This window comes from Acanthochromis polyacanthus, chromosome 16 (genome assembly GCF_021347895.1).
Source record: "Acanthochromis polyacanthus isolate Apoly-LR-REF ecotype Palm Island chromosome 16, KAUST_Apoly_ChrSc, whole genome shotgun sequence".
Taxonomy (NCBI): Eukaryota; Metazoa; Chordata; class Actinopteri; family Pomacentridae; genus Acanthochromis; species Acanthochromis polyacanthus.
Window position 1 is genome coordinate 1,718,538 of NC_067128.1, and position 24,262 is coordinate 1,742,799.

The window sequence follows — 24,262 nt, forward strand, 5'->3', positions numbered from 1 at the left end:
AAAGAAGATTATACGAACAAAAACTAAACTAATAAGGATGATAGGTTGATTAGGTTGGTCACACTGCAAAAACTCCAAATCTTACCAAGTCTGTTTGTCTTATTTTTAGTCAAAATGTCTCATCCCACTTGATTTAAGATAAATTCACTTAACAAGTGACATTTCAGCAGATGGAGGGACTTGTTTCAAGACGATGCATCTTAAATAGCTTAAGTCAAAAATATTGAAATGATCTTGTTTTAACCCTCGTTTTGTCCTGCGGGTCAAATTTACCTTTTTTCAGTTTGAAAATGTGGGGGAAAAAATATTTTGACAGTGAAAACTTCCACATTGTCAAAATTTAGGGGAAATTTTTGAACATTTTTTGACGGAAAATTCGCTGGATTTTGGTTGATTTTTTTCCGAATGTTCTTAAAGAAAATATTTGACGTTTTCCTGATAAATATGGAATCACTTTAGATATTTTTAGATTTTTGGAGATTTTTATTCCTTTTTTTTGAAAATATTTACAATTTTTATTTATTTTTATTTTTAATTTTTTTTCTAAAATTTTTAAAAAAACTTTTAAGGGAAACTTTAAGGGAAACTTTTAAGGAATTTTCTTCCTGAAGGTTTTGCAAATTTTTATGAATTTGGGAAATTTTTTTGCTGAATTTTTGGATTTTTTCAGACAGTGAAACAATATTTTTTGGTGCCGTAAATGAAGACAACCGCAAGCTTGACAATCCTGGTAAAATATAGCTTAGAATAAGTTTTCCCACCTAATTTTAAGATTTCAGTCTTCTAAATATATCTTATTTCAAGAAATCTTACCATGCCATTTTTCACTTGTTCTATTGGCAGATTTTTTCACTTATTTCAAGGTAAACGTTGCTTGAAATAAGTTTTTTTTCTTGTTTTGGGAGGGGCATTTTTTCCAGTGCAGCCATCGTGTTGACGTCTTATTTCACTCATGATGTGTGCTCCACCATTTAAAAAACACCATTTGGACATGTTAAAAAGGGATCTTTAACCAGCAACCAGTGATATGTTCCTAGTTGAAGAATTTAACTAAAGGGTAAAACTTTTTTGGGGGATTTCTTGAACCTCATTTGAACTTTTCTGCTGGTAGGAAGCAACCCAGGTGGTTTCCTTTCTTTTTTTGGCGCATGGATCTAAAGGCTGACTGTGACTTGAAATATAGAAAATATTTTAATCAGAAGATGCATGAATTTTGTCACCAGTATTTTGCAGAGCTCAGACATATCACTGAATGAAGACACTGCAATTTACCGTTTTTAAGGCTGTTGTTTGGGTGAATTTGGGGGAAACAGTTTTATTTTAAAGTAAAATAATAACATTTTTCATGTCGATATGCTTCGATCACCTGTTTGCTAGCCAGTAAAACCAGCTGTGCTTGTTTCATTTCATTTATTTATATGGCACATTTCTTCACAAAGCCACAAAGTGCTTCAACAACAGGATTAAAAAGAGGATTACACGAACAAAACCGTAAAACAAAAACAATACGAATGAGATAAATTGGCCAAAGTTTTTTGCCAGTGAAAGTTCTGCAAATGAAACGTCACACAGTCCTGAGCAAAGAAGCAAAACCTGCAGCCGGCCAACAAGCGTTTTAATCCCCTCTAAGTATGTTTGTCTGTGTAGCTTTTGTTAAACGGGGTAAGTAAGAGCAGTTTCCTGGACTGTAAAATGTATTTGGGGGGTTTTATGGCTTCTATTATCCCATTCTGTGTAGTGTAGTGCTCCTCTACGCGGTGATTAGTGGAAAAAACGCAGCATTTGGTGTGTGTTTGACGGGACATACTGTTTTATAAGGTGTAAGTGTGTCAATGAGAGAATGAGGACCGGCAGGAACAATCCCCATAATCCTATTAGGGAGAAATATAAATATGTGATTTATTTTTTATATCAGCTCACTGTCGCACCTCCTGTTTTCATTAAATATACAAAACACACACTGCGGCTGCTGCAATTTCATATTTAAGTCACTTTATGTGAAGCTCTCATAGTAAATACAGCAAACGCAGTACGTTTTCCAGTGTATTCGATATATATATATATATATATATATATTGAAAAATTTGGAAATTATATTTGAAACCAAACAATGGGAAATTGTGCAGACGGAGCGTGACAGCACAGGAAGGATGAAATTGCTTTTAGAAGCCTGGCATGGTCGCAAAGGGAGAGAGAGAGGGGTGGGAAATAAATAAAGAAATAAAAAGACACACATGACGGTAAATTGGTGAGCGAGTGTGCGTTCCCCACCGAGACCCGGCGTCAGGAAGCCGGAGCCGCTTGACGGATGGAGCCTTTAATTGACTCCATCGACGTGGGACGAATGTCGGCCAATCATCAGAAGAGCCGATGCAAAACAAGCGAGGGCTTTTGTTTCAAACAGAAGGGCCTCCATTAGAGCAGATAATAGGCCAAGCTGTCGGTGCCTCTGCGCCCTCCGTGGTGTCGGCTGAAGGTGCAGACTCTATCTCTCAAACACAGCCAGATGTTTTTCTCCCGCCGACCCCCTCCATGGATCTGCTGCTCGAGTGCTTCATTTGAGTTTGGTCTGGTTCCCATGACTTTCTGCTAATTCATCCAATCAGGATTAGCATCGATACAATCACTCAAACGCGAGTTAAAGCAAACAACAGCATGCTCTTCTTCTAAAAAGTCCTGATAAGTTTGAAAGGCAAAAGTAGACCGTTTGTCAGAGCCACAAAAACAGAAAGGACTGTCAGAATTTTAACTTTAATAGAAGTACTCATCCGATATGTAAAAAACTGAACCAAATCTGAGCTTAAAACTGTGAGTTTTTTTCAATTATTCTCTTATTTACAGAGCACCAATTCACAGCATATTTCATCTCATAGCACTTTACCTTTTTGACTTTATTTGACAGGTTTAGCTGAGAAACAGACAGAAAACTCAGGAAGAAGACTTGCAGCAAAGAACTGTGAGCTGGAATCCAACCCAGAATGCTGCATTGGGGACTATAGCCCCGTTTATAGGTCGCCCACTCAACCAGTTGAGCTATCTGGACTGCCCCTGTGAGCGGACGGTCGGTGGTGGTGGGAAGGAACCAAGAAAAACAACCTCAGAAAGAACTAGGTTCAGGGAAGGCGGTCATCAACCTCAGACAGCAGGATAAATTCTCCAGGTCTCCATAAAAATAACTTGTTTACATTAGTCAGATTCTGTAAAAAAAAAAAGAAACAACTAAAAATTATTCACTCTTTTGGGCAACCATGAAGCCATTAATTATTCAGCTGTGTCCAGCGGTTACATGAAGAAAATTCAGGGACTTTTAGGCTGAACTGCAAGCAGTGTTTTCACAGCAGATAGGAGGATAGCATGGAAGCAGAGCGAAAGATCAAATTATTTATCCAGTGTTGTACTGTTGTACATAAAGATGAGGATAAACTTGATACCTCAGTGGGAAATTTCACGTACTACACCATCCATCCATCCATCCATCCATCCATGGATCCATCCATCCATCAATCCATCCATCCATCTGTCCATCCATCCATCCATCCATCCATCCATCCATGAATCCATCCATCCATCCATCCATCCATCCATCCATCCATCCATCCATGAATCCATCCATGAATCCATCCATCCGTCCATGAATCCATGAATCCATCCATCCATCCATCCGTGAATCCATCCATCCATGAATCCATCCATCCGTCCATCCATCCATGAATCCATCCATCCATCCATGAATCCATCCATCCATCCATCCATCCATGAATCCATCCATGAATCCATGAATCCATCCATCCATCCATCCATGAATCCATGAATCCATGAATCCATCCATCCATCCATCCATGAATCCATCCATCCATCCATTATCATTCACCTCCAAATTTTTCTAACAACGCGGATGGAGACACGTGAAAATTGGCAGAGGACCAGGAGCTCCTAGCAGCAGAAGTCCAGAAATACAGACATTTATACGATTCGTCACACAGAGATCACCATGGTAACCGGGTTATCAGCAATTCTTAACGTGAAGTTAAAACTAACTGCTGAAATGCAGCTATTAGGTAAAACTCCACGTTGTAAGTGGTGTAAACGATGACAAACTTCTTCTACTCTAGTTTAGTACCGTGGTAGACGTGTGGTTGGATACACTGCCCCCTGCAGGTAGGGAGCAGATGCTGCATGGAGCACAAAAACACACACATTCTCTCCAGCTGATTTTTAAGCGTCTCATTTCCGCACGTCACGTTCATACAGAAAACATAACTCAGCCTTTAGAAGACACATTTAGAGTCACCATTAACCTCAGCATGTTTTTGGTTGCGGGAGGAAGCTGGAGAACCTGGAGTAACATGGAAACTCGGTGCAGAAAGATCCAGGAAGGCCGGGACATGAACCGGGGATCTTCTATCTTATAAATCTTTGTGCTTGCAATTTAATCGTTTAAACATCTAAATATGTGCTTCATGTGGCGGTATAAAGTCCATAGATGCTCACACTGCAGTTGACTTTATGTTTTTCAGTTATTTTTTGGAATAGAAACGACTGAAATGACAAATGGGTTTAAAACTTTTAATTATCCGCTTTTTTTTGTTTACTTCCCAAATGTGTAATTGTCTCTCATTTTAATTACCAACTGCTCACATTTGTGTTTCTGCTTTAGACTCAGATTTTCAAACGGAATTAAAAGTGATTTACTATTATTGTAATTTTCCGTGTCGGTGTTTTGTGTTTGCGGTACCATTAGCACCCCAGGCGAGTTAGCAGCCATTCACTGACTGAGCTGCACGATCCCATGACGCATCACAATAATAACGATCATTTATTGCTATTGTTGTTGTTAATCAGATTGAAAATAAAGTAGCAGCTGTCTAATTAGAGCTGCAACAAATGATTACTTTCATTGTCGATTGATTTGTTGGTTTCCTCCTTTTTTTGTCTACAAATGTCCAAAAAATGCTGAAAAATTACCGTAAATCATTGGTGTTATAGTGGACTGAAGACACCATAAAGCATTTGAATTTAAGAAGCTGGAATAGAGAAAATGTGTGTGATTTTGGGCAAAATTATTAATCAATTATCAAAAATGTATAGTCAACAGGTAATACTACATGCAAAAAACCTGTGTGTAGCATTTTATTTCTGCCATATAAACACTGCAGATGATAAAGTATGCATGGATGCAGTATATAACACATAATGCGGCTTTCTGCAGACTCAAACCACAGAAATGGAAAATTAAAACGTCAAGCCACTTCTTAGTTTTACTCAAAATTCAAATTCTGAAGCAACAAACCCTAAACATGAACAATTAGAATTTAGAATGAGACACAATTACCCGTTTCTGAAGTAATCAAAGAAATGGATGATGAAAGCTCCCAAATGGCCTAAAAATCAATTAATGCGAGTTTAAAGCTATAATTTCTCCTTTCACAACGAGCCCTCTAACAAATCATCCACCAGAACCGCGGCTACGAGCAATCATAAATCAGACACGGAGACGTGACGCGACTAAGTGTTAAACCTGGGGAAAATTCTAATTATTTTCTGTATCAGCGACTGTAGGGTTTATATTATTTAGAAATGAGCAGGACAGCAGTGTGTGGATGTGCCTTCCTCTGCTGTCCTTCATCGGGTGAGCGTTTAATAACCATGTCATAGAACTCCCTGCTGGCTGCAGAGCTAACAACACGGAGGATTCCCCCGACGCTAGTGTCTCGAGGTGTCGTCTGACTCCTTTCTCTCGTCTGTCGTAAACCCCGTTTCAAAGCAGCAGCGCCTCCAACTAGGGTCTATTTTTGGTCCAACTGGTGATTTTCTCCATCAAGACATTTAAAAAGCACATAAAAGCTAACTGGTAATGATGTAGACGTCCTGCGCTGTGGTTCTTTGAGTAACTACTTCTCACTCATTTTCTCCAGAGGTCAAGGCGTTCTGATTGAAGTGATGACATTACTGACAGTAATGCTGTGAAGTGACTGCTTTATCCACCATTTAAACACCGAAACCTTCCAGTGGGTTTGAAAAAAATGGTCTAAATTACACCATTTATCAAAGTGTAAGAACAAAAAGAATAGTTAGATTTTCAGCTGCATAACGGTCCTTGAACTACTCATTTGTGACACACTGTTACGGGGAAAATCGAATCTAACCACCTGAATGGCCGGGTTGCTGCCAAATCTGACGTCACGCTTCACTTCATTGCATAAACACAAGATAAGATGCTGAAGACCTCCGCTGTTTGGGAAGTCTTCAGTTTAAGTGAAGACAAAACGAAGGCAAAATTTGGACCCGGGAGATCCGAATATTCGGGCCGTCTCCGCCACAAGCGTCGGGCGTTAGGGGGGGGAACGAATCTTCGGATATTCGTCTTTAATAGGGCCCGAATATTCGGAGGCCAGAAACCACTATTCGGGCCAGCCCTAGAAGCCAGTGGAGAGAGTAAAGGACCGGATGACAGATGACTGGGAGATGCCAGCATAAAGTCGTCCACTCTGGAGCTGATAAAAGCATGAACAGCTTTTTCAAGGTCGCTGCTGGTTAGAAAAGGCTTGACTTCGGCTAAAAGACGTAAACTTGCTCTGACTACGGTGTCAATTTGTTTGTTAAATTTCAACTCTTTGTCAGAAAACACCCCAAGATTTTTGACCTCAAAGTCATTGAAGTGAAACCTGATGTATCAGAACCCCCGAACACAATCATTCCGTTTAGTCCTCATTTAAAAGTAGAAAGTTAGATGACAGCGACTCCTTAGCGTCCAGAACACAGCTAGTAGCACTACTTAGTGCATCACTTTCCGTAGGTAAATCTGAATGTCATCCTCGTAGCACATAGGACGTAAAAACAAAAGTCAGAGGTGAGAAAAATGCAGCATATGCTGACTGTATGTTTCTTCTGTTGATTTGTGGCATTCTAACCGTCTCATACAACACAAAATGCATATTTAGTTCTCTCTACTTCTAGCCATGGTTGTTCTGTCTCCACAGAGGTGCAGGATTTGATACTGTGGTGAAAAATGAGCCCACAGTGAGTAAAAACACACAGAAGCTGCTGGGGTTTAGTGGGTTAAGTCGACTCATTCCTGTCAGATAAACTTTTGTGGAAACACGCTGCATACTGAAGCTTTCCTGTCGTCTCTGCCGTCGTTGTCATCCTGATACAGATGTCATGTTTTGTGCAGCAGCTTGACGATGGCTGCAGTTGACTTTGTGTCAGACGGCGCCTCCCAAAGCAGAAATAAAAACCTGTCTAACGCTGTGATTCTGCCTCATTGTGGCTGATCTGTTATTGTACAGGCGCTGCAGTAATGAATTCAGAAAGCGAGTTTTGCATGATTGAAATCACATGAAGTTTCTTCCTGGGGTGTTTCAGCACTAATTTTTGTGTTACCCTTTGATTGCTACTATTTCAAAGTCTCCCTCACTGATAGTCTGATGAATCTCTGCAACATGTAACACCGGAGCCTCGCAAGTCGAGATGAATCCAGGAAGAGGATGAAATATATCATGTATGACATTAAATCTTTGTTAGAGGAGACCTTCGGGGTATTTTTAGGCGAAACTACCGAAGGAATAAAGAGAGTGATTGTTAATAATGTGCAGAGCGAATCGTTGGATGTAAAAAAAGATGTCGAGCATCAATTAAGAATGTGCTAGTGCCAAATGACAGCGTGTTGAAGCGAGTCTGCACAGAATCCTGATAAACCTCCAGAGCTCGTCTCCCCTGGTGCCGAATGAATTTCTGAAACCTGCTGCCTTTTGTCGTTCCCCAGGTAGACGTGTTCACTTATTGCTAGCAGCTGAAATGATGAATAAGAACATTTGTGAATGCACACCGTATGACTGTAGTGACGATGGTTTATTCTCTATGTCAGGGTGTCAAAGTCATCGTAGTCCAGGTTCCACATTCAGCCCAATCTGATCTGAAGTGTTCCAGACCAGTAAGACCACAGCATAGTAACCTATAAAAAATAACAACAATTCCTCATGGTTCCTTTGTTTTAGTGCAAAAAGTACATTCTGAAAAAGTTCACATTTAAGAAACTACTTTTTACGAAACATCATGAACCATCTAAAATTTTTTTACAGAAAAATAAATTCAATTTCAACAATTTTATGCCTTAGTTTTTCATTTCCACATTACAACTTCCAGATCACAGTTTATCTACAAAAAGGCACAAAACTTTTAGTCACATCCATAGACTGTATATAAAGATGGACGTAGCATCTGGCTCCAAAAATGAAGCCCACCCAGAAGTGTCAAAAACTTGCAATATCACGCCGTCCACTAGGGTTGGCTCCAAAAAGCTTTTTCTCCATAGACCCCAATTCATTTTTGGAAAAAATTAAATTTGATAGACTGATGTTCTACAGCTCAGGATTTTTTTCCCGTTAGTTTTCATGATCAAAATGAGAGATCAGGTGGCCGATCTTAAAATAAATCAATACTGAATTTTAAATAAATCGTTAAAGTTGGCGGAGCCAGGGGGCGTGGCTATACTTGATGGACAGCAACAGAAGCCTCTGCGGTAAGACGTGGGCGGGATAAGAGAGTCCTCAGCCAATCCTGCCCCTAGTTGCTCTCCGGTCCAGTCTGTTTGATGACGCTTTTTACGTCACTGGCTCCAAAAAATCCAAAATGGCGACCAGGAAGTAGCAAAATCCGGGCTTCATTTTCTCGTCGTTGAAACCAACGGGTGACGTCACGGTTAGTTCACGCCTGGTCACAGCGATCTGGAACTGAACGATATAGTATTTTACTTTATGATAAAAACAGCAAAAGTCAGACAAAAAATACAACAAAACAATAAAAACAAGATAAAACATTACAAAAATGGGACACAAAATGACAAAAGCGAGAAACAAAAGATAGATAACACGAACCAAAAAAACAGACAAAAAATTAGACAAAAAAGGTACAAAGCGACAAAATAATCGACAAACAACAAAAATGAGACAAAAAATGACAAAAAAGAAACAAAATGACAAAAACGACACAAAACAACAAATAAAGCAAAACATAAAATGGCAAAAAGAAGACAGAAAAGGCAAGAGAGACAAAAAAGAAAAACAAAAAAAGAGAAACAAAAACATGAGACAAATGAAAAAAGTCAGACAAAAAAATAAGACAAAATATTACAAAAATGAGACACAAAAGAACAATGAACAATCTAGTATTTTACTTTCTGATCCAAACAACTTGTCATGGTCTAGAAATGATTTTAAATTTATAGTTTTACTGATTTACAATCTGCAGTTAATGTCTTCTCTGTAATTTTTCCACTTTGAGGGCCGGATTGGAGCCTCTGGAGGACCACTTTTGGACCACGGGCCTCATGTTGGACACCCCTGATCTATGTTATTCTGTAAAACACTGCTGACTGCTACAAACTAGGATGAAAACATGAACATTTTTGGATCACACTAAAGCATTTTTGGAACATATTTAAGAGAATCTCAGACTTCATAAGATGCTAATGTGCTCTCTGGACTAAGAAATGTGGACTCGTTAAACATCCAGGCAGCTCTGAAGGTTCATTTATCACCTCACACTGATGGACTTTTAGGTTTCGTGTTGTTTTATTCTGTGTGCTTTTAGTTCTGCATTTACTTTTTTGTGCTTCTGCTCAGGGACAACAGATGCAAATTAGCCGTTAGCTAGCTGTGATGCATTTCAGAAGAGCTTTTATGCAAATGAACGAGCTTTAATGGAGGACAAACAGCTGCATGGAGGTTGTAATGACAGCATACTTTACGTTTAAAACTCCCGAACCTCGAGCGGTTTTTGGGCGTCTTTGCTGGGGTCACATTTTTAGCCACTGTGGGTTCATTTTTCACTGCAGAATAAAGTCCTGTACCTCTACGGAAACAGAATAAACACGAGAGAGAAGTCAGAAATATCATCTGCAGAATGTTAAAGCTTTAATCTGACAAATCAAACAATTTGAGAGCTGATTTTCTTTGAAAAATCTGGAATCAACATGCACAACATTTTCCAAAGTGACCCCAGGTGTTATCAGTGCTGTAAGAAACACGGTGGCTCTACGTAGTACGGATATTTTACTACTTATTCATTTACTTTTACATACTTGCCTCCCTTATGCTCTGTAAAAACACTACCTGCAGTTCAGTCTCGAAATCCCTCAAATTTTATCGTTCCCGTTGGCTGCAGCGAGTCTCTAAACTCTTCTGTTTGATTTTTTTTTACAATATCTGATTACTGCAAACACTTTTCTTTTCACTACAGTTTGAATAAGACATTAAGAATAAGGTGATTTTAATGAAATATCCAGATTTTTGTAGCTTAGATTTGATTGTATTCCTCAACAAAACCCAAAGTAACACGATTAGTTCAAGGACCGTTGAAAATCCTCATACTTCCTTCTGTTTTAACAGGTTTTTTTTTTGCTATAATAAATGATATATTTTGACATTTTAAAAACAAAACCAAGCCTTTGTAATCTGCTGTCAAGGCCTGTTCATGCTTTCCCGTAGTACGTTAATTGTAACATGTAGAATTAAGTGAATATATAATTTTAGGAATTATTTCAACAGAACAGCATGTCAAAGATGATTAGTTCTCATAAAGTTTAAAATCTGACACATCTTTTTTGCTTTTGCAGTTTCTGGCTCATTACTGAAGTCATTTTTTTTTAAACATAACCCGTCTTTCAAACCCACTGATGGGTTTTAGAGTTTTATTAACAACGATTCATCCTTTTTTTTAATGCTGCACGTACAGGTTTATTGTTTTTAGACGACTGTACGGGAGAAACGAGCGATATTATGTGTGGAAATGAAGTTTGTGCACGCACGCAGTTACAGTTTTTTGGCACGACTCGCTCAGAAAAACTGTAATTTTAGAGAATTAATACAGCAACAGAACAGAGCGGAGAACAGAGCGGAGCAGAGGGAACATTTAAGCCAGCATTATGCAATCACACTCACACATGAGATGGTGAACAGTCAAGGAATTAGTCCCTCAAATTTATTTATTCATTTCCTTCAAAGAGGCAATTTAACGCATGACTTAATCCATCTTTGTGATGTCGCCGAAACGCCTGCTGCACCGCGTGACACGAGCTGCATATTTGGGCCACAGATAAACACCCAGAGCCAGAAATATTGGATCGCTGCGAAACAGACGAGAAGAGCAGCAGAGGAGGGAGGAGGAAGAGGAGGAGGAGGAAGAGGAGGAGGAAGGTCGCAGATGCTAAGCCTGGCAATCTCTCTTTCAATCTGCGGCCGTATATTGGCCACTTTAAAGACAGACGCCTTTCGTTCGCACATGACCCACGTGTGAGTAAGAATATAAGTGAGTTTGGAACTCGACCGAGAGGCGCAGAGAGATTTTCTTGTGGGTGCTCAACCTGCACTGATCCACTGAAGGGGTCTGATAGGCCAGACGGTCCAATCACAGCGCCAGAATCAGAGGAATGCGACGGGCCCGGTGCTCGCTGTGAGCCGACTGTAATGGGCTGCTAGGACAACTTAGCTGGAAGGAGATTAGCTTGTTGTGGCGCCCGCTGAGAGGAAAGAGAAAGTCGCCTCGCACAGATTGTAATGTGCGTCTGCGGGGCATTACATGAAGGTTGAGTAAAAAACAGCAAACATAGCGAAGCAGTCCTCCTCGGCGCCGTGGCAGGAATCTCACTGTGACGGCGCGAGCGTGCCGATACGATTAGGGTAATCTGATTACAAACACGCAGCTAGTTTCAGTTAGCAGTTGGATGGAACGTAGCGAAATGCTTCTATTCACGATTCTAGAGATGTTATTTGTCACATGATCAGAGAGGGATTGTTCCACAGAGCTGTTCAACAACATCCAACCAGTGTCTACACACCGCTTCATCCTCATCAGGGTCATGAGGGTGGAGCCTATCCCAGCAGACTGAGGGTGAAGACAGAGGACACCTGGACAGGTAACGGTCTACCACAGGACTACACATAGAGACAAACAATCACACTCACATTCACACCTATAGACAGTTTAGAATCACAAACTAACATCAGCATGTTTCTGGACTTAGAAGATCCCCGGTTTGTGTCCCGGCTTTCCTGAGTTTCCATGTTCTCCCTGTCCATGAGTGGGTTTTCTCCAGCTTCCTCCCACAGTCCAAGCTGTCCTTGAAGCTATTAAGTATTAATTTCTGTTTCATTGGTAAAATGAAACACCAAACCTTAGTTACAAAAAGCATATTTTATCAACACAAGGGCTGGACCCGAATATCCGAATATCCGCACGCCCTCATCTCTGCTCCTCCATTCCTGTTTCTTACCACCACCTGAACGGCCGGGTTGCTGCCGACTCTGACGTCACGCTTCACTTCGTTGCATAAACACAAGACAAGATGCTGAAGACCTCCTCTGTTTGGGAATTCTTCAGTTTAACTAAAGACAAAACGAAGGCAGAATTTGGACCCGGGAGACCAGACGAACGGATCCGAATATTTGGGCCGTCTCCGTCTTTTCTATGATCTATTGAATTCTGACTGTGTAATACTGTGTAAAAGACATTTCTCTTTCCTTCTAGTCATGGCTGTGCTGCTTCCACAGAGGTGTGAGACGTTATATAGCAGTAAAAAATGAGTCAAAATGAGAAAAGAGCAAAATACCACCCAGAAAAGGTTCTAGCAACAATAAAAGAGGTGCTAGCGGCCTACAGAGGAGATCCCTACAGGCCCGCATATGGGATTATAACGGCTGTTCAGTAGGCTGATAACATCTGAAACAGGTGACAAGTGAGTATTTCTACACTGTTCTATCGGTGCTTTTAGTTGAGAACTAAGTGTTCTTGGACCTCAGCGATCTTCCCAAGGACATTTTTACAATTACTAAGTTTCTATAGATGACAGAGGTGACAATGACGATAATGAAGATGGCAGTGATTGTGGTGATAAAATATTTCAAACTGGATCATCGGCACATTCATTTATTCCTCCTCCGCCTCCCACTTAGTCCGAGCCGAACAGAAAGAAGAACGCGACGGGGAAACGGCGGCAGCAGCTGCAGCCTTCAGCAAGCACCGGTCGGCTTTTTACGAGCCTTTTCCAAATTAAAACTCCCCACTGCCTCTCTAATCTCCATTCCTCTCTCCACCGCTAACCACCGAGAGGGAGGAGAGCGTGGTTTCGTACTAGTTTTGTCTGAGCATCCTCCCTGTTAATGGGCAAATAAAATGTTTGTGCATTCCGCCCTCCCTGGGACCGTTCGGCTGCTCAGGTGACCCACTTCTGCACCTCGTGAATTAACTCCTGCATCAGATGACAGAGCCGCTTTTATGGGCAAAAAAAAGCCTCTATAAGCTTAATTATTTCCCCTCTCCTTCTACGCAGACCTACAGGAAAGAGCCGTAACGTTTTCATTGCTCTTCATTAGGAGGTTTCTTGTCGAAGTTTTCCTCAATTAGACCGAAGCTGTCAGAAGCGGTTACTTGACACTTCAGATTAACGCGGCTCCTCATCTCTACCACTACAAATAACCGCCGAGGGAACGCTGTGATTTTCTTCGAAGCGGTCCTGTTTGATGGCGATGCAATAATGAGCTCATCAGATTGGCTTTTCAGAGGAATAAAATCATGGAATAACAGTAAATTTCTCGTGGCAGTAGACGTATATGCTCTCACTGCTGTCAGCAAATTACACACACACGTGACAACTATTATAAAAAAGACATTTATAATCTGTAATGACTCTCATGAAAATGTTATTAGTCATGCCTTTGCCCTAGAAAGCAGTAAATCCTCTGGGATTTGGCATATTTTGCAAATATTATATAATGTCCTAATAATAATGATGCTAATGCCCTCATTATGTTCTTATCGTTTGCTTATGATGTGTTCTAATCCTTTATCACCTCAAGCCAAGTGTTACTGATGTGTTCATTAGTTCACTGCCTAATTCGACCTCCAACACCAGACAGAATGAGGATCCACGACTAAATGACTGTATTAATAACTGATTGATCCACTGCAGTTGTGCTTTTTTTTCTTTTTTCTTTTCTCGAGCCTCAAGGACAGCAGCAGCCAGACGGCACACTTCTTTACAAAAGCTTTCCTTTCCTTAGTCTCTCTAATGAATTCTCGTGCTCTTTGTCATCTCTGCAGCCTCTGGTGAAAACCTCCCCGCCTCAGCTTCCCCCAGCGGACCAGTAAAGTCAGCTTTGAGGAATGCACACGGCAGCCAGGTTGCTTTCCTTCCTCCCTCACGCAGTAAAAATTTAATGGAACCAAACACGCCGTCCATCCATTTTAGCAACTGAGGAGCAAGCAAATTGCAATCACCCTCTCCAAGCCCTGGCTCTCTGAAGAGTCTGGAAGCTAAAGGAAAGAAGGCTTTCTTCTCCGCCGTGATGCACAGAAGCAGCACACGGGCTTAATAAAGCCTGCGCTCCCCCCAGAACCCGGCAGATAACTGTAACCTGATTTAATGTGGCTCATGGTGCACCGCCACCTGCCTCCTCTGGATCACTCGCCGTTTTAAATCAAAGGGCAAGAAAAGAAGGAAAAAAACCCACTTGCAATCATGAGTCTAAATGCTTTTGTAGCTGCTGCAAGCTGCGTAAAAAAGGAATCCAGCGTTCAGAGCGAAAACAGAAAGGAACATGTATTTTGACAGAAGAGATTGAGGCAATTTCTTGTAACTGGCAGCAGACAGAACTCAGGGGTCTGCAGTGAGCTGTTAATATCTCAGCTCCTTTTGCAGCATGAAAGACTCTGATGTTCGTTTTGGATCGCAGATTTTCTCTGGATCCATTTGGGCTGTAAGTAGGGAATCACTCGACGCTGGCTCGGGAAACTTTTACGGCTCTTGATGTGTTTCTTCCGAGGCAACATTACACTCATGACTCTCCAAAGACTGACGAGAGTGTGCAGTACATATTTCCTTCTCCTAATGTCTCCCTTGACTGACTAAATGTCGCAGGAGAAGAAGAACAACCGAGACAAGAAGTACGCGGAAGCACTTCCACAAATCCCCGGTACTGACGGCGGCACAGTTCAGGAACAGTGATGGGCTAAGTAAGCAGTTCTTAGAGTCGGCTGATTGCTTGTCGATCCATCGCGCTCCACGGGAGGCTGCCTCCTCTCCTGGGAGAGAGATTGTGTTTATGAAAATGTACAGGGAGCCTCTGCTTTGTTAGGATGTGCATTTACTTGTCAGCTGCTAAAACGAGATCTTTCAAACCCCATTAAAATGCAAAATATAGACATGCACGGAGCCGGGAGTGGGTCAAGGGGAAAGCATTAGCGGTGAATGTAAAGCCTTTTCTACCATCCTCATCCATCATGCTCCACAAAGAGGGGATTCTGCTGAACTTATTCACGGCAAAAACTGTCGGGCAGACGGGCGAGCTGCACCCAGCAGGGCCGAACAAAGGCAGCGGGGGTAATACAGAAATAGAAAATAAAAAAAGTGGAGTAATGCACCACCTGAGTATTCCAGCAGGCTGCCCGCTCAGTCACACCGTCTCTCTGATGTCTTTTCAATGTCACACTTCATGCTTTTAACTCGTCTCTCACCTTCTGAAGCCGGCTTTGTCTCTCAGATGTGCTCGCTTACGTTGTATTGTTGTGGATATACAGAACGAAAAAGATCTCTGTAAATCACAGCCGACATATTTAGACTCGAATGTTCCTACAAAGCAGCTGGGGGAGCGAATCTGTTTAACATCGAAGCTTCATCATTGCAAAGCTTTGTCACTGTAGCTCCTCAGAAACTTGTACAACTGCAATAACAGACTTTTCTGATGCCAGAGAAGATTGCTGATAGTAAAACAAACATGTCAACTCCAAGAAAGGCTCAGTAACGTTTTCCTTTATCCTGAAGGTACTGTGCCGGAGCAGTATTTATAGCTTAGTGTTTCCGTTTTATGCCACTTTATGCTAACAATTCATGACATTTCTGGGGGAATTCAACATTTTACATTCAAAGCAAATGATACAGTTAATAGCTTCAGGCAAAATTGTATCATCAGGATCAGTGTTATTGGCCAAATACGTGAACACACACAAAGAATCTGATGCAGGTCTCATATCCAGTGTATCCTCCAACTTTTCCAACCAAACCCTTCAGTCTGTCCTTATGAAAATCAAAAACAATACCTGATCTAAACTGGGCTGCCATTCCGCTAAACACCGGGTTGTGCATCAATCCACCTCCCCTTGCACTTCTGCAATGTTTGCACCACTCCCTAGATGTCACATTATTTAAATATGTCAAGCACCATCTGCAGTGGGTGCTAAAATCTCTGAAACTGTGTCAAAACGACAACTTGAATTTCATTTGTGAGACGGAAAAGAAGTCACAAGGAGCCAAATCTGACAGGTAAAGCAGATGAGGAGCGACGGTTGTGTCAATGTGGCCAAAAAAATCCCCCAAAAAACACCTGAATAATCGGCATGCTGTGACCGCCGTCCTTGAGCTGAATGTTCTTCCTCAGACACCTCAAGATGTTACAGTAGAACTCTGCCTTGACAGTCCGACCATGGGGGAGGAATTTATGAAACAAAACCATGTGAATGTTGAAGAAAACAACCAGCACACCTCTGACCTGATGGACCATGTCTACTTTTGGATACTGCAGCTATTCCAGTGTAAAAAACGTTGTTTTTTCTCCTGATGGTAGCTGCAGACCCACCTCGACATGCAGGCAAGAGGTTCTTGAAGAAATCACAAATCTGCAGCCAACACTGGTGATGAAAATATGGCCAACAGAAGAGCTGATGTTGATGATGATACAGGAGGTCCTCAACTTACGTCAGAGTTCTGTTCCTACAGATTGATGTAAGTTGATTTTTGTCGTAAGTCGGAACTCCGGAGAAAATGTAAACAAAGCCGTTCAGTGCATCACGATGTCAATCAGTTCTTCATAGAAGTCATAAATAACACTGACTTACATGCAGGTATGAATCATTTTACAAGAAGATAACAGAATGTGTTCCACTGTTTTTAAAACTTGGTCTAAAATTGCAGATGTTCGTCGGTGTTTTGTCCTGTTCCGAGCGTTTTATTAAATCTACCACTAATCTATTTTATTATGAAAAAGTCTTTATTTTCAGGATGTCTGCTGATATTTGTCACTTCCTGTCTGCTATTTTGATGTTTAGCTTTACAAACATGCATACTTTTCCAGATGCACGACTCTCTACTTTGTAAAAGCCACAGAGGCAATGTCGTAAGTAATTATCTTCATTTTTGGGCTTACTGGTTCAGTTAAAAGGATTTATTTACACATATTTATGTTGTTTTATTCTGTTTATGTTGCAATTTTCACTCTGTAAGGTGTATCAAGAGCCGCAGTAAAGAAGTCAAGTTTGCTACGACTCACGATTCATTTTGTAAGTTTAACTAGTTGGACGGCTGCAGTTTTTACCATCACCATTTTCTCTGAAGCATCAGAAGAGTCTGACTTACGCTTGAGAGCCATAATGAAGGACAAAAAGTTAGTGAATGTAGCACAATCCAAGGTGGCGTACAACAGAATGGAAACAAAGCCGTCGTATAGCGCCGCGTGACGACGTATTCATCCACTCCACTCATCAACTAGTTCCACGTAACCAATTCAGATGTAACGATGAAACGCTGTAAGTCGAGGACGCCATAAACTGAGGACCCCATATAAAACTCTCAGAACTTTTTGATCACCACATACTTCCTCCCAGTGATAAGAATGTGTCACAACGTTAAAGTCACTGTGAGATGAAGTCAATAACATTCATCATCTGGTCACAATCGAACGTTCTGCTGAGAAACCTTGAGTCCTGTCGATCATGTGGTTGTTACTCTGACACTTACCGCCCATGTAAGCATTGTTCCAAGCACAACCCTCCATGGCAACAGCCCTTCTCTGACAGTAGCAGCCTCCTCCAGCAGGACAATGAGCCCCGCCACACTTCGTAAACAGTCCAAGAACCGCTCAATGAACACAACGAACACAAGAAGTCAAGGTGTTACAACCGAGCCTCCAGACTCACAGATCCCAGTCCAACGGCGCATCCTTAGGATCAACCAGAACATGACCGATCCATGAAGGCCCTGTGTTGTCAGAACGAGGAGGATCTAGACAATATTAGGAAGGTGGTTTTAATTTTGTGGTTCTTTGGTGTAACTGAAGTTAAAATGTTTGCATTTTTTTTTAGCTTCTTCTGTCTCTTAGAAATGGTTTAGCCTTGAGTGGTAAGATACAAAATAAACTTTCTTCAGAAAGGACAATGGAGCTCAGCAATCACCGAACAAGATGAAGAGATCACTCTCTCCATCTCTGTCTCTGAGGTCTTATCAGTCGCTCACGATTGCAAAAGCACTTGAAACTTTCAATAATATTTCTGTGATGGAAATAAAAACTGCAGGACACCATTCAGCCGTTACAAGGAGCTGCAATTTGTTCTCTAATCCATCCAAGGGCTTGATCAGCTCTCAATAAACCACTGTTATTTTTTAACGCTGTTGGAGAATGAAATCACCGAACGCTACGTTGATTCCGGAACATTTTGGAAGCTGTGCTGAAGTGTGCAAGAAGAGACGGAGTCCTGACCTCACCTGATGCTTTCAGCTACAAATCTGACGAGTTAGTTGTGGAAAAGGGATGAAGGTTAAAATATTAAGCATTTTCTTTTTAACTTGCTGTTCTTACAACTTTCTAAAATGCTGTGGAATAGCTTCAACGACGCGTTCATTTGGTGATCATTTTATGACTCACTGTCAGCAGAACTCCTGCTGCTGCGACGGACTCCAGTTTCAGAGAACTCCAAACTGCCAGATTATTTATTATTTATAAGAGGATTCAGACTTGTCAGTTTATTGAAAGCTGAAATAGCCTGAACTGCAGGGATGCATATGACACCGTCTGTGATGCTGAGTGTTTTATCCAACGAAACACTACGGTGTCTGATTATGTTGCATTTAATGAAGCAAAAATGAAGTTCTGCTGTTGATTTGAAGGGAGAAGCTCGTCTCTGTTTGTTCTGCCGTCACATCTCCTGCAGACTCCTGAGGCTCGGCTCATTCTTTTCCCCTCTCAGTGTTTCTCTCCAAACCCTCGGAGGATCTGGATGTTCCGGTGAGACAAAGGAAAAGAAGGAGTGGCGGACCTTAAAGCTCCAAACCAGAAGCTCACTCTGCACAGACCTGCTGCACTAATATCTCCTGGGTTTTATTTATTTCCTTCCTGTCTGCCGTCGCTCTCTCTCTGCAGCAGCTAATTCCAAAACCTGCTCAGTCGTGGATGAAGTATATTTTTTGGAGAACAACAAGTACACCCCAGTAGGTATCGAGTTTAAAAATGGAATCAAATCCATGAGCAGTCAGCTGATTCCAGAGACTCACACCCAACGCACACTCACTGCTGATCACACACACACTCACTCCTTCCAGTCCTCATCAGCCACACAGCTGTGTGATTTGATAAAATACTTGGCAGGACCTGCGGTTGACCTTTCTATCTGTGCTTAACGGCTGCTCCATGAGCAACCTACCGGCCGTTACCAGGCAACGCCGCCGCTGATGAGACCCGAGTTCTGTCCTTTGAGTTCCTCACAGGCTCAGAGGTGTGGAGGATGCCGCTGATGTTTCTGTTCTGGCGATTGTGCCGAGTGGCTGCTGGGGACTGAAGGCCTCTGGGACACAGCCTGCATAAACCAAAATGATTTTATCTCCTGGTCTTTATTAGCACCAATGCAACGGAGAGTTTTTCCACAGTTTACTCAGGCTTTGGATGTCACTGCAGCTTTAAATGCATCCAAATGGATCATTTTGTCGGTTTGATTCTCTTATCTTTGTAAAAAATCGACTGGTTGGTCAGTCCTCTGTCCTCTTCTCTGATAGTTTTGCCAAGTTTCTCTTTTACACAAAAAGCCGTTGTTGCTGTATTTTAAGAGCTTTACAGTTTTCTCATCTTGGTGGAGAAGTGAAGGATTAGAAAAAGATGGCAAGAGGGAAAATCCATCAGAGGGAGACGGAGACAGTCGGACAGAAGCAGATCACACCAGTGTCTCCTTAAAATTTATTACAGTTACAGCAGAAAACATACACAGTGAGTGATGCAGGCAGTGTTTCTCAGCTTTAAAACTCTTAAAATTAATTCAGCTAGATGGCAATGCAGTGCCAGCTGGAGGCATTAATCTTCTTTTGCAGAATATTACTCCCATATTAAGACATGAGGACATCTGAAACAGCAGCCTGTGAGGTTTTGTTGCATTTTGAACTTCTTGCTTTTTAAAGTTCTGTTAACTATTTCATGCAAGCAGTCCAAAGTCATGGTCCCAGAGGAGATGTTTTACACCGATACGACAAATCAGCTCAGTAATCTGCAGTGGTGTTTCGCCCTGGACAGTCAGAGTGCGTGACGGCGTGGGTGGACGATCAGGTGGTGATATTGTGTCTGCAGTGTGGGATGAGCTGTTGTGACACTGAGGGGAGACACAAAGTGTGAGCGACAAAATATGCTCTCAACCCGATCATGACTTCCAACGTGATGTCTCATGCAGACGTATCAGTGAGTGTACACATGTCCCTAATCATTTACATATTCTTAAAAAAAACACCTCTAGAAATGTGAAGCACGTTTTGTGTCTTTGCAGTTCGTGATCGGTTTATTCATGTGCCGAGGAGAGGAAATTGCAATCAAGCCACTAGCTGTGAAAACATCTAAACCTCCAATTTTTGAAATTACCTTGATTGCAAACTGACATGAGAAGCACAGTCGCTCAGACATGAAAGTGGTCAAAGATAAGTACAATCAGCTCTGTGCTAATGGTGGGACCGCCGTGGCTTCAAAATGATCATGTCTACATTCTGCACAACAACTAGATGTTTTAATACTTTATGATGTCAGCATCACTTGACACGGTGCTACATTCACTGTTCACACTGTTTACAGTCCAACTGATACATCTGCAGAAAAAAGATGCTCAGAATAATTTAGAACTTGTCCAGAATAAAGGCTACATTGTTTGTGCTACTCTCAGCACTGCCAGCAGCACATGTAGCAGAGCAGAACGTGGTGTGGAGTCGAGCGGTGTCTTCAAATACACCAACACCAAGAGCTAACCAGCAATAAAAATCTTTTATTATCCGTCTAACAGGCTAATAAAGTCTCCTATAGCCAAATAAAAATAGCAAACTGGGGAAAAAAAATATTAGATTTCAACTGAAACAACAACAGTTTGCAGTTTAACCTAAATATTTCAGGATTTGGGCAGGAAAACCCATAAGAAATTAACTAAAACATTTCTAGTTGTTCAGTTTTAATGTGATTGTTTACAGCTTAACTGATGCATCAGCAGAAAAAAGATGCTCAGGATCATTTAGAACTTGTCCACGTTGTTTGTGATACTCTCAGCACTGCCGGCAGCACATGTAGCAGAGCAAAACATGGTGCGGAGTCAAGCGGTGTCTCCAAATACATCATTACCTTAAGTTACAAGTAGCACAGTAGCTCACCAGCAATATAAATGTTTTATTATCTGTCTAAGAAGCTAATAACGTCACCTATCATCAAACAGAAATAATCAACCAGGGAGAAAACTATTAGATTACAACTGAAAACAACAACAGCTTGCAGTTTAACGTAAATCCTTCAGGGTTTTGGCGGGAAAACGCTGAAGAAATTAACTAACAACATTTGTAGTTGCTTAATTTTAAAGCAATTGTTTACAGCTTAACTGGTGCATCTGCAGAAAAAAAAAGATGCTCAGGATCATTTGGAACTTGTCCACGTTGTTTGTAATACTCTCAGCACAGCCGGCAGCACATGTAGCAGTGCAGAAGGTGGTGTGGAGTCAAGCGGTGTCTTTGAATACACTAAGACCTTAGGTTATAACTAGCACATCAGCTTTGGGTCTTCCCCAGCCCTTAAGGGGGTATTATTAGCTCATTAGCTGCTCAGTGCTCCGCTATGTTCACAAACTAGCTGCTTACTTTGTTGTTCGATGCTGGTCAGAGGTCGTAGTTTGAGATTTCAGAGCATATTTGGGCAAAAACTGTCTAGACTGGGTGGAATCTGTGCTTGAGGGTGGCATTAACGTTGTGAGAACCTTAAGAATGGGCTAAAAGAGGCTAAGAAGCTGTGTGGTGCTGAAACCAAACAATGAGGTTCGGTGATATTTCTAAATGACTCTTTATTTTCCACCGTTGTTTTCCACTTTAATACTGAAATGTGGATTAGCGCAGCTTTAATTTAAATGATCCACGGCGTGCATTGTAACCTGGTGTTCTTCTAGCCCTGTCTGGCCTTCACCTTCAGTAACTCGGCTGTGCACAGACAGCTCACTCATTAGCGTCTTTCATGACTCATGCTACGTTTTCCAGACAGATCCTCAACTCGTTGCATTTTCAGCTGCTCCAGCTTGGAGGGCAGCGCTCCGAGAAAGTGGCCCTAATTAATACTCATTTACATAATGCCAGCCATATCCGTGGTTTGCAAAGTGAAATGATAATGTGATAATGTGTACTTTCAGAAGCCAAAAAGAATAACAAAACCGATGTTCATTATGTATTCATATTTAGGTTTACCCCACAAATTGACTCTGAATACAAATGGCCTCGTCCAGTCTGGTTTTCAAATGTCAGCCGAGAATAGACGTTCATCACGCTGCGTTGGAGCGGCAACTGTTGCAGAGGAGAAGCCAGGCTTTTCACACTGGTTTCCATGGCGAGTATCTCCCAGATATTCTAATGGCTGTATATTACTTCTAGTGTAGCGGCTGTAGCTGGAGTTAGAAAAGGTTTACTTCTCCTTCTAATACACATCAGCAGTTGGTGGCATTGGGTTTCTTTGTCATTTTAATCCTTTAAAAGTTCCCATTAAGTTATCTGCTTTTCATGACACCGTGTGGGAAACTTCTGTAAAAGCGTAATTTCATTCTGCGTAACACTCCTATTTGGTATAATAGATTTAGATATTTTATATTAAAGAACTGGATGTAGGAAGGAGTTAACATGTTTAATGGATAGCAGCCGTAATATTCTGACTTTCAATGATTTCTTGCAACAATTATCTTTGAGAAATATTCTTCAGTGACGACGGCTGCTCCTCTCGACCTGATCAGTTCAATAAAAGGGGAATTAAAATATTCATCCAGTATATCTGATGAGCTGCTGTGTTATTTAGCAGATATCAAACACAACAGACCAGCTCGTCACACATGAACGGTTTCTACTTCCAGTTAAAAGACGTGTCTTACTGCAGAAAGCAACATAATGAAAGAGGTTCTTTTCAAAACCTTTGTGACAACAGATAAGTCAATTCCGTATAAATTAAATATATGCATAACTGTAATGTAATGTAATGTTTTAAGGAGCAACCGCACTTCAAAACTCCTGAATAGAAACCTATGGAAGAAGCCCACAATGTCAAAGACAGCAAACAGCCAATTGTATTTAAAAAAAGCCTTTTAAATTCTTTATATGTAGTTTTTATGTTGATCGAAGTTGCAGTTATGACTCTCTATCCATTTACAGACAGAAAACTGGTCGATAGCCCCGAATAAAAGCCCAGGGGTGTTACCAAGGTGGCTGGCGAGTGGCGAATGTTGCGTTTACCCCAATGTTGTTAAGTTGTTGAAAACGATTTCAGACTTTATTTTACATATGCGAACAGAAGGCAGTTTATAGGATGCACTGAGGAAGCTCAATAAGCTCAATAAGACTTCTTTAAGATATTACAAACATGATATGACATTGGTTTTTCCATCGAAGACCTTTAACGATTTTTTACAGAGTGATTCCATGATGTTCCATGTATTTACACCTGTCAGCCACCAACATGTTATGCAGTATTCAATGCGTGGTAAGATCATGGAATATTCTAGCAGCACCAAGTGTCATGAAAGGTCTAATTTGTGTACAATTGTTCAGGTTGAATTTTACTGTATTAGATGTTCTTTTAATGTGACTCTTGAAACACAGTCACACCAATATATTTGAATTCAGAGACAATTTCTAGTTCTAGTTTGACGTCTGATGGTTGCTTTGTGAACATCATACAAACAGTTCTAGTTCAATTCAGACGCAGGCATGATTTAAACAGCCACTCATTTACAGGAAGCATGGCTGAAGTCAGAATAGAGGATGCTTCTGGAGTAGTTTTTTCTCTGGTGAAGAAGACAGCATCATCGGCATACATAGAGAATAACAGAGGGCCAAGTACTGATCCCTGAGGTAACCCAACAGGGACATCTAGAACAGTTGATTTGACACCGTAACTCGTGTCTCTGAACAAATAGCTGAGGTGTGAAAGACCACCTGCTCTGCTTCTACTGTGATGACGTTTTA

The 24,262-nt window shown here is 41.2% G+C and overlaps 1 protein-coding gene and 1 long non-coding RNA gene across 3 annotated transcripts in view; one reads left to right on the forward strand and one right to left on the reverse strand.

The window, feature by feature from the left end:
• Window positions 1-24,262, forward strand: part of clmnb (calmin b) — a 214,117-nt gene that overhangs the window by 111,071 nt on the left and 78,784 nt on the right. The gene's annotated exons all lie outside the window — the stretch shown is intronic.
• LOC127530263 (uncharacterized) overlaps window positions 7,833-24,262 on the reverse strand; it is a 243,526-nt gene continuing 227,096 nt past the window's right edge. The window contains exon 5 of the long non-coding RNA XR_007936721.1: window positions 7,833-8,732. This is a non-coding gene — a long non-coding RNA (uncharacterized LOC127530263). The remainder of the gene's footprint in view (window positions 8,733-24,262) is intronic.